Here is an 8208-nt window from a genome sequence, read left to right on the forward strand (position 1 = left end):
ATCCCCGGGAGCGGCCCCGGTCCCCGGGCCACGAGGTGGCACCACGAACCCGGGCACGGCGGCGACAGCGGCGGCTCCGCTGGCCCGTGTCCCCTCGGCGGGTCCTGCTTGTCCCCCGGGTGCTGTCGCGGGGTCACCCCGACAGGACCCGGGTGCCACCAGCGCTGTCCCAGCCCGGCCAGCCCCGGGCCCGAGCGGGGATCCCGGGCCCGGCGCGTTCCCCGGGGCACTCACGGAACGTTTTCCCTCCCGGTGCGCAGCCACGGTGGCTTTGGCTGTGACTGCGCTGTCAGTGACACCGGCCCGTGAGCGATGGGTGCCGAGGCAGGGGTGACTTCCAGTGGCGGGGTCAAAGGGAAGAGGCTGATCCTCGGTTCATGCCCGCTGTCTCTGCCATAAAAAATGGCCCCGCGCCCTCTCGCAGGCCGTCCCTCCCTGGGACCCGCTAATCCGGTGATTTTTATCCTGTCTGTTTTCCTTCTCTCCCCTCTGCAGCCTCCCGGCGCTCCCCCTCGGGCGGCTCCGGGGCTGCCGCTGATGGATGGAGCCATCGGAGCTCGGAGCGAGGGGATTTGGGCACAGCGAGGGGATTTGGGCACAGCCCGACCCTCGGTGGCCTCACCTGGCTGTCACCACGCTCTTCCCGGGGGCTAAAGCCCAGCAGGAAGGGTGTGGGCAGGAAGCAGTGTGGAACAAAACCGTGGGCACCGCAGGGCTCTGGGCACCGCAGCGCCAAGCGGGGATGGGGACAGGGATTCTGAAGGGGCTTGGAGAGCCCCGAGGAGCAGGATTGTCCCTGGGGCCAAGCCTTGCTGTGCCACCCCCGGGAAAAGGGAGCCCACGCTGCTCCGGGGGGGTCCTCTGCCTCCCCGGGAGCCCAGACTGGTATTTCAGTCTAGACGTGCTGGTATTTTTCAGTCCAGCAGATTTCCTTGATGGCCCAGCGGTGGAGCAGGGGCACGCTCGGCACGCTGGCACGGTGGCACCTGCAGGGTGGGGGGTTCCCATGGGGGCACAGCCTGGGCAGGCAACATCCCCAGTCCCTGCTCCTGGAGCAGCAGGAAAAACGTTTGAATTGGAATGGGAGGGAAAACTCTGTGGAACTTGAAATTTGCTCATAAACCCGGGCTGGCCGGATGGGAGGCTTGCCACATCTTGCTCGAGCGCTGGCCCACGTGCAGAGAGCTGTGATGGGCCGGGTGATTCACCACCCCTGTTCCTGCTGCCCCTGTGTGCTGGGGTTGGGCTGGGTAAATATTTTGGGGGCACCCAAAGCTCAGTACCCAAACATCACCATGGCTTGGGTCAGTCCCCTCGCTGCTGCGGCCACCGCTGGGCTGATGCTTTTACCAGCAGCAATGCCCCTCTGTGTGCCACCCATGCCAGGGGGCCCATCCCAGGGACAAAGGCAGCGTTCAGGGCCCCGGCCGTGCTTGGGCGGCCTCGGGGATGTGTGAAATTCGGCTTTGGCCCAGCTCCTTCCTGGAGCGGAACTGTTCTCAGCGAAACCGTCCCCACCGCCGCCCTAATGGCTTTTCTCTGTGCGCCCGCATTAATGAACGCGAGGCCCAGCCTAATCGGGGGGAAGCCATGCAAGTAATTGCTTGAATTTTTAATTCGGGGTTATGATAGGGGAATCAAAGTCACACGGCAGCCGCCGAGGCCGCCCGCGGCTCCGCGCCATTGACTCCCGCAATTTGCTTTTGATTTTTGCCCTCCCAGCTCCCCCCACGCCCGCTGGGGACCCCGCTGGGGGTCGGGGCTGGACCCTCCCAGGGAGGGCACCTGGTGCAGGGAAATGTGCCTGGACTGGGGGTCTCACCTGCAGCAGGGCTGGGGTGAGCTGGGCTGTGCCCATGGGGGGCTCTTGCCACAGGTGGGAAGTTGGTGCCAGCCTCCAACAGCATTTCCTTGTGGAGAGCTGGATTTTACTTTTCTTGGGACCTTTTGAATTTCTCAGCTTCCATTGTGGCAGGTCTTTCCCTCAGCCTGAGGAGCCACCAGTGGGGACACCCTGCTCAGAGCATGTCTGGTGGCACCATTGTCACACGAAGGGCCAAGTGACACAGACACTCATGGCCATGGGGTGACACCTGGGGTGTGGGGCTGGCCAGGTTTTGGGTTGGGCCTCCCTGTAGCACAACTGGGACTCGCACTGAAACCCCCCCAAATTTGGGACCCCTGTCCTCAGGGAGCTCCTCCAGCCCCGAGCATCCCCTGGGCCCTGGCAGCGGCCACGCTGCTTTTGTTTTCCCAGAAAACAACCCCACCTCCACACTGGTTCCAGCTCGCTTCCCTCCGCTTTGTCTTAAAATTAATAAAGAGTCAGAGGACACGCGGCAAAGCAGAATGGCATCTGTGCAATGCCCACCCCTGTGGAGACACCGTGGCCAGCAGGGCCACCCTGCCTGGCACTGGGATTGGGGTGCAATGGGAAGGGCACAGGGCTGGTGCCACGCTGACCATGGGGCACAGCCGGGCACAGTGGGCTCAGGGCAGCCCAGCAGCGCTCAGGGACCCTCTGCCTGCGCGGCTGTGCCCCGTGACCCCGTGTTTGGGGTTTGGGCCGCTGTTGTGGTGTTCCTTGTGCCGATCCCAGGGGCAGATAGCATTGTTTGCCCTGACACGTAAGCCAGTGACAACCTCGAGAGCTCTGGCATGGATTCTGAGCGCTCTCCCGGCCTGCCCTGCTCCCAGCAGCGCCTTTTATAGCCCAGCAGAACTTGTTTTGCTGTGGCAGCCAAGCAGAACCTGAGCGGGAGCTGGGGCTGCGGGGGGACCTGAGCGTGGTGGGTGCTGGGTCACGTCCACACCCTGCAGCCCCACAGCCCTGCACAGGGTCCCTGCTCCCCACACCTGCCCAGCCCTGCCCTCCCCTCCAGCTCAGGACATGGCGAGGTTGAGGGAGGCCCCCAGGCTCCAAAAATGAGGGGTCTGGGGGTTTGGGGAGGCTCAGAATGGGGGATACTGCTGGGGGGGGATGTGGTGGGAAGGCCACCAGTGCAGAAGGACACATTGTCATGGCCATGGGCAGGGGACGAGCTGAGGTGGTCCTGACCCCACTGCCTGTCCCCTGGCAGAGCAAAGGGACACGGAGCAGCCCCAGAGGGGTCCCAGCTGCAGGTGAGGGGCCAGCAGGCCCCCTGTGCCCCCCAGAGCAGCAGAGCCTCGGCGCAGGACGGGAGGTGAAGACGGATTATGAAAGTGTTTCTTTGCTTTGCTTTTGAGAAAGGAGAACTTCAAAGGGGCCATTTATCACCAGACAAAGAGAGTCGCGAGTTATTTGCAAAGCGTAGGGGAGAAACATTAATTATCAGCGTGACAGACAAACGCTGCTGCTGGTGTCCTCCTGCCCACCCTGAGCCCTGTCCCAGCAGGTCCTGGGTGGCTCCTGTCCCCCCCTGGGCCAGCCCCAGCTCCTCTCTCATCTCCTCCTGTGCCAGGTGGACCTGTGGGGCTCTGGGTGAGGGCGCTGGGGTGATGGATGTCCCCAGGGGGATGCATGTCCCCATCATGGGTGCACCCCCACGGCTGGAGGGGCAACACAGGGGTTCCCCATTGCTGCCCACACTGCTGCCAGCACAGCCCGCCCGGTGCCAGCCCCACCTGAGTGCTCCTGTGGGCTGAGAGCAGACATGGTGGACACCAGATGGGGATGAATCCATCCCTTCAGTCGATCCCTTCAGTCCATCCCTGGGCCCCAGAGCATCTCTTCCTGGATGATGCCCAGGTTCATGTTTGCTGTGCTTGGGGCAGGGGGCACCCAGGGGGAAGAGATGTTTCCACACCACAGCCTTGCTCTGTGGCTTGGTGACAGCTGGGACAGGTCCCTTCCCTGGGAGCTAAGTGGGGTGTGCAGCACAGCCTGTGATGGGGCGTCTGTGGGGCGTCTGTGGGGTGCCAGTGCTGGGGACTGCAGGGGACAGGGACAGCAGGGCTCAGCCCAGAGCTGAGGCACCCCAGCACTGAGCCTCTCTCCCAGAAGCTCTGCAGATGGCGAGCCAAGGCTGTGCCCGTGATCTGGGACAAGCCAAAAGGCAATTTGCATCCTAAACAAAAGTGCCCACAGACCTGACTTCCCCAGAGGGTGAAGGTGGCACCCCTGTGCTTTGGGGGCTCTGTCTGTTGGGGTGCAGGGCGGGAGGGTCCCCGTGGCCCTGCCAGCGGGGCGGGCAGCTCTGCCTTTCATGTGTGACCCCTCCCGAAACCACAGCTTCCCTTGGGCCCGCGCGGGATCAACCGCGGGTCATATTTAATAAAGGTGGGGATGGGAGAAGGCTCAAAACATTACATCACCTCGTGTGGGGGAGGCGCAGGCAGGCAGGGAATGCGAGAATCTCAGCGCAAGTGGGGGCAGAGGAGAAAAAAAACCTCCGTGAGGGGGTTTAATGGGCTGCTCTGGTGGGAACTCTCTTGCCCACTGCCCGCGGGGTCAGAGGTGTCCGCACGCGCTCAGGCGTTAAATGAAACAAACTGTAAGGGAAAAATGAGAGGCAGACACCAAATGTATAAACGTGTCCGTGGCAGAAATCCCCCGGCGCTGTGCCCGCACCGGTGCCCACAGGAAAAGTGCCCCCAGTGTCCTGTGCTCCTGTGGCCCCACTCTGCTGGTGCCAGGGGACATGAGGCTGGCCCAGCCAGGACAGGGGGTGCCAGGGGACATGAGGATGGCCAGACAGGACAAGGGGGTGCCAGGGGACATGAGGATGGCCAGCCAGGACAAGGGGGTGCCCTGGGCCTGGCTCCTGTGCCACTCAGTGCCAGGGGACATGAGGATGGCCCAGCCAGGACAGGGGGTGCCAGGGGACATGAGGATGGCCTAGCCAGGACGAGGGGGTGCCCTGGGCCTGGCTCCTGTGCCATGCTGTGCCAGGGCAAAGTCCCCTGAGTGCCTGAGTGCCTCAGCCTGGGGCTGACCCCACGGCTCTGTGCCAGGTGGGAGCTGCAGCCTGGCTCAGGGCAAGCAGCGCTGGCCCCTCTGTGAGGGAGGAGGCTGTGGCCGTGGGTAAGGGATTGCCTGGACAGGGCGGGCACAGCGGGATGGTTTTTCCCTCCTTGTGGACGGTGTGTAGGGATGGGCTGGCTGCTGGTTTGGAGTCTCCGAGATGATGGGGAGCGGGAGGTGAGGCCATTCCAGCCCTGGGAGCTGCCGGCCAATGCGGGCTGGCTGCAAACCAGGCGCCTTCGGAGGCTTGAGGGCAGAGCAGAGCATGCTCCGATTAAAACAGATTAAAACTCCCTCCCGGTGCAGCCTGCCCGCATTGCCAGCCGCAGGCACCTCCCGCTGGAAGCTCGGGCTGATGCTCCCGCCGGGCTGGGGCTGGGAAACTATCTGGGAAAATATGTGCTCCCAGCCCCCGGGGCACCCACGGCCCCCCAGCCGCAGCGACCGCGCTCCTCTGCTCAGAGGAGTTAATGAGCTGTGCCGGACAACGATGGGAAAAGGCGGCGGGCAGCGAGGCTCCGAGGAGCGGGGCGTGGAGAAGGGGGAAGAGCAGCGGGGTGAGAGAGATGGACCAGAAAACGATACCCACTTCATTAGCCAGGTGGTTCCAAACGTGTGGAAACAGGACAAGGTCCAGGGCACCCACTGTGACAGAACACGATTATCATGCGATGCCATGAAGGCTGTGCAAAGACCAAGGCAAAGCTCAGCAGCCCACTTGAAAGGGACAGGGATCTGCTGGGAGCAGGAGCCAGGCTGTTCCCAGGCCGGGCAGCGGGGGTGGCACAGCCCTGGCAGCTCAGCACGGCTCCTGCTCTGCCCTGGCACCTGCAGGGCCTGCACAGCCTGCCCTGGGCACAGGGGCAGCGCTGGGGGCACAGCCCAGGGCATGGCGGGTGCCACACAGCCCTGGTGGCACTGAGGAGCTGACACAGTGAGTGTCACACAGCCCTGGTGGCACTGAGGGGCTGCCCGGGGTGCCACACAGCCCTGGTGGCACTGAGGGGCTGTGACACACAGCCCTGGTGGCACTGAGGGGCTGACACAGCGGGTGCCACACAGCCCTGGTGGCACTGAGGGGCTGTGCCACACAGCCCTGGTGGCACTGAGGGGCTGCCCAGGGTGCCACACAGCCCTGGTGGCACTGAGGGGCTGCCCGGGGTGCCACACAGCCCTGGTGGCACTGAGGGGCTGTGCCACACAGCCCTGGTGGCACTGAGGGGCTGCCCAGGGTGCCACACAGCCCTGGTGGCACTGAGGGACTGCCCAGGGTGACACAGGCCCTGCACGGTCCCTCAGCCCCACGGGTGGGTGGTTTGGTGTCTGTGCCATCTCCTGGGATCTGGAGAATTTTGGGGTGACCTGCTGTGGTGTGAAGGATGAGGGCACCTGTGGTGCAGGGAGTGGTGGGCAGGTGCCAGTGACCCTCGGAGGTGGGAGAGCTGGGTGAGGGGAGCACTCACCAGTGACCTGCTCCCTGCTCCCTGGAGACCTCGGGGTGCAGGGCACAGCAGGGCTGGGGAGCCCCTGACCCTCACCCCGAGGATTCACACGGTGCCAAGGGGGTCCCAGGGAGCTGCTGTCACCTCCCTGTGGCACCAGAGCTGGGCATTGGCTCCAAGCTGGGAGGCAGGAAGGGGCTTTTTGGGATTTTTCAGTCCTCTCTTCTCTAGGTTGCACTCAGGCTGCTGTGTGGCCACGGTGTGCTCACCCACACCTCCCTCCCGACACAGAGAGGTTTCCTGCTCCCTGCTGATCCCCGGCATCCCACTGTGGCTCTGCCCTGTCCCCGAGGGGCAGGGGGCTCTGAGGGTGCTGTGCTGCCATGCTGGCCCCGAGCTGCTCTGTTCCATGGAGCAGGAATGGTTTTAGGGACAGTTCAGGCTGTTCAGCCCGTGCGGCTCCCAGCTCCTGCACAGGCTGTTCCCTGCCCAGCCGCGGGGCTTTTCCTTCCCTTCCTTTCCTTTCCCTTCCTTTCCCTTGCCTGGCTCTGCAGGAACCCAACTGCCAGCAGCTGCCCAGGGTGTCTGACGGAGAGGGGATCCATGGCTGGCGGGTCAGGGACCAGCAGCTGCGCTCCTGAGGGGCTCTGGGGCTGCATTTGGGGTCTGCCCTGGGTGCTGGTGGCTGGCAGGGTTTTCTGTGTGTTTTGAGATGGGCAGGTAACTCTGGGTGCCCTGGACAAGTCTGACTCTGGGAACACTGGGTTTAGAGCTGTTGGCCTTTGCCAAGAGCAGCAGGAACGGGAAGTGCTTTGGGCACCTGGGCAGTCATGAGTGGAGATTTCAGGCCTGCCTTCCCCTGAAGGGTCCCGGGCTCCTCTGTGCCCTGCTCTGGGTGTGGTTCTGCCTCTTGTCTTGTGCCTGCTTTGATTTCAGTGAATTTAATTTTGATTTTTGTTGATCTTTGGGACTTGGTGCATTCACAGCGGTAGGAAAAGCAGGTTTTGTTCAGATCCCAGAGCACAGCTTGGATCTCTTCTCTGCCCATTCCCAAACCTGTTCCCTGCTCCCAGCCCTGATTGCTGCCATGGGTCAGTGGGGGCTCCGTGTCCCCTGTGACCTCTGTCCCCGCAGTGTCCCCTTTGCCAGCTGGGTGTCCTGCCATGTCCTGCCCAGCTAAATGGCACTGAGCCTGTCCCCAGAGCTGCCCCACAGCGGGGGCCACATCCCCCACGGGTAACCCCCGTCCTGGGGGGGCTCCCTGGACCCTCACAGCCTCTTCCTGCCCTGTGCCGGGGCTGGGGCACAGGACGCCACACACTGGAGGACACGGGGGAGAAACCATGAAGGGTTTTCATCCTGGCCCCCTTCCAGCGCGGGCACAGCGCCCGGGGGAGCCGAACCCGCCGGGGGTCCCGGCTCGGCCCCGGGGGGCGCGGGCAGAGGACGGCGCTCCCTTCCCGGGGTGCGCCCGGCACCGGGACCCCCGACGGCGGCTCCGGGGCGGCTCCGGGGCGGCTCTGGGGCGCTCGGAGCCGCCGTCCCGTGCCCGTGCGCGCCGTCCCGCCCGGCGCTGCCCCCGCCGCTCCCCCGGGGCCTCCCGCCGGCCGCGAGGCAAAGTCCGCCCCGGCGGGCGCTAAGGGCCGGGCCGAGCCGTGCCGGGCCGGGGCGGGGGCCGGAGGAGAGGCTTTGGCGCTGATTTGCATAAGGTATAATGCCTTATGGTGGCGGTCATGGCTCGGTAGAGCGCGGCCCGCGGCCCGCAGCAGCCGCGGCCGGGGCGGAGCGGGAGGAGCGCGGCGAGCGGAGCGGCAGGAGAGG

This window comes from Agelaius tricolor, unplaced genomic scaffold, assembly GCF_023055355.1.
Source record: "Agelaius tricolor isolate 1412-34295 unplaced genomic scaffold, bAgeTri1.0.p SCAF_25, whole genome shotgun sequence".
NCBI classification, from domain to species: Eukaryota; Metazoa; Chordata; class Aves; order Passeriformes; family Icteridae; genus Agelaius; species Agelaius tricolor.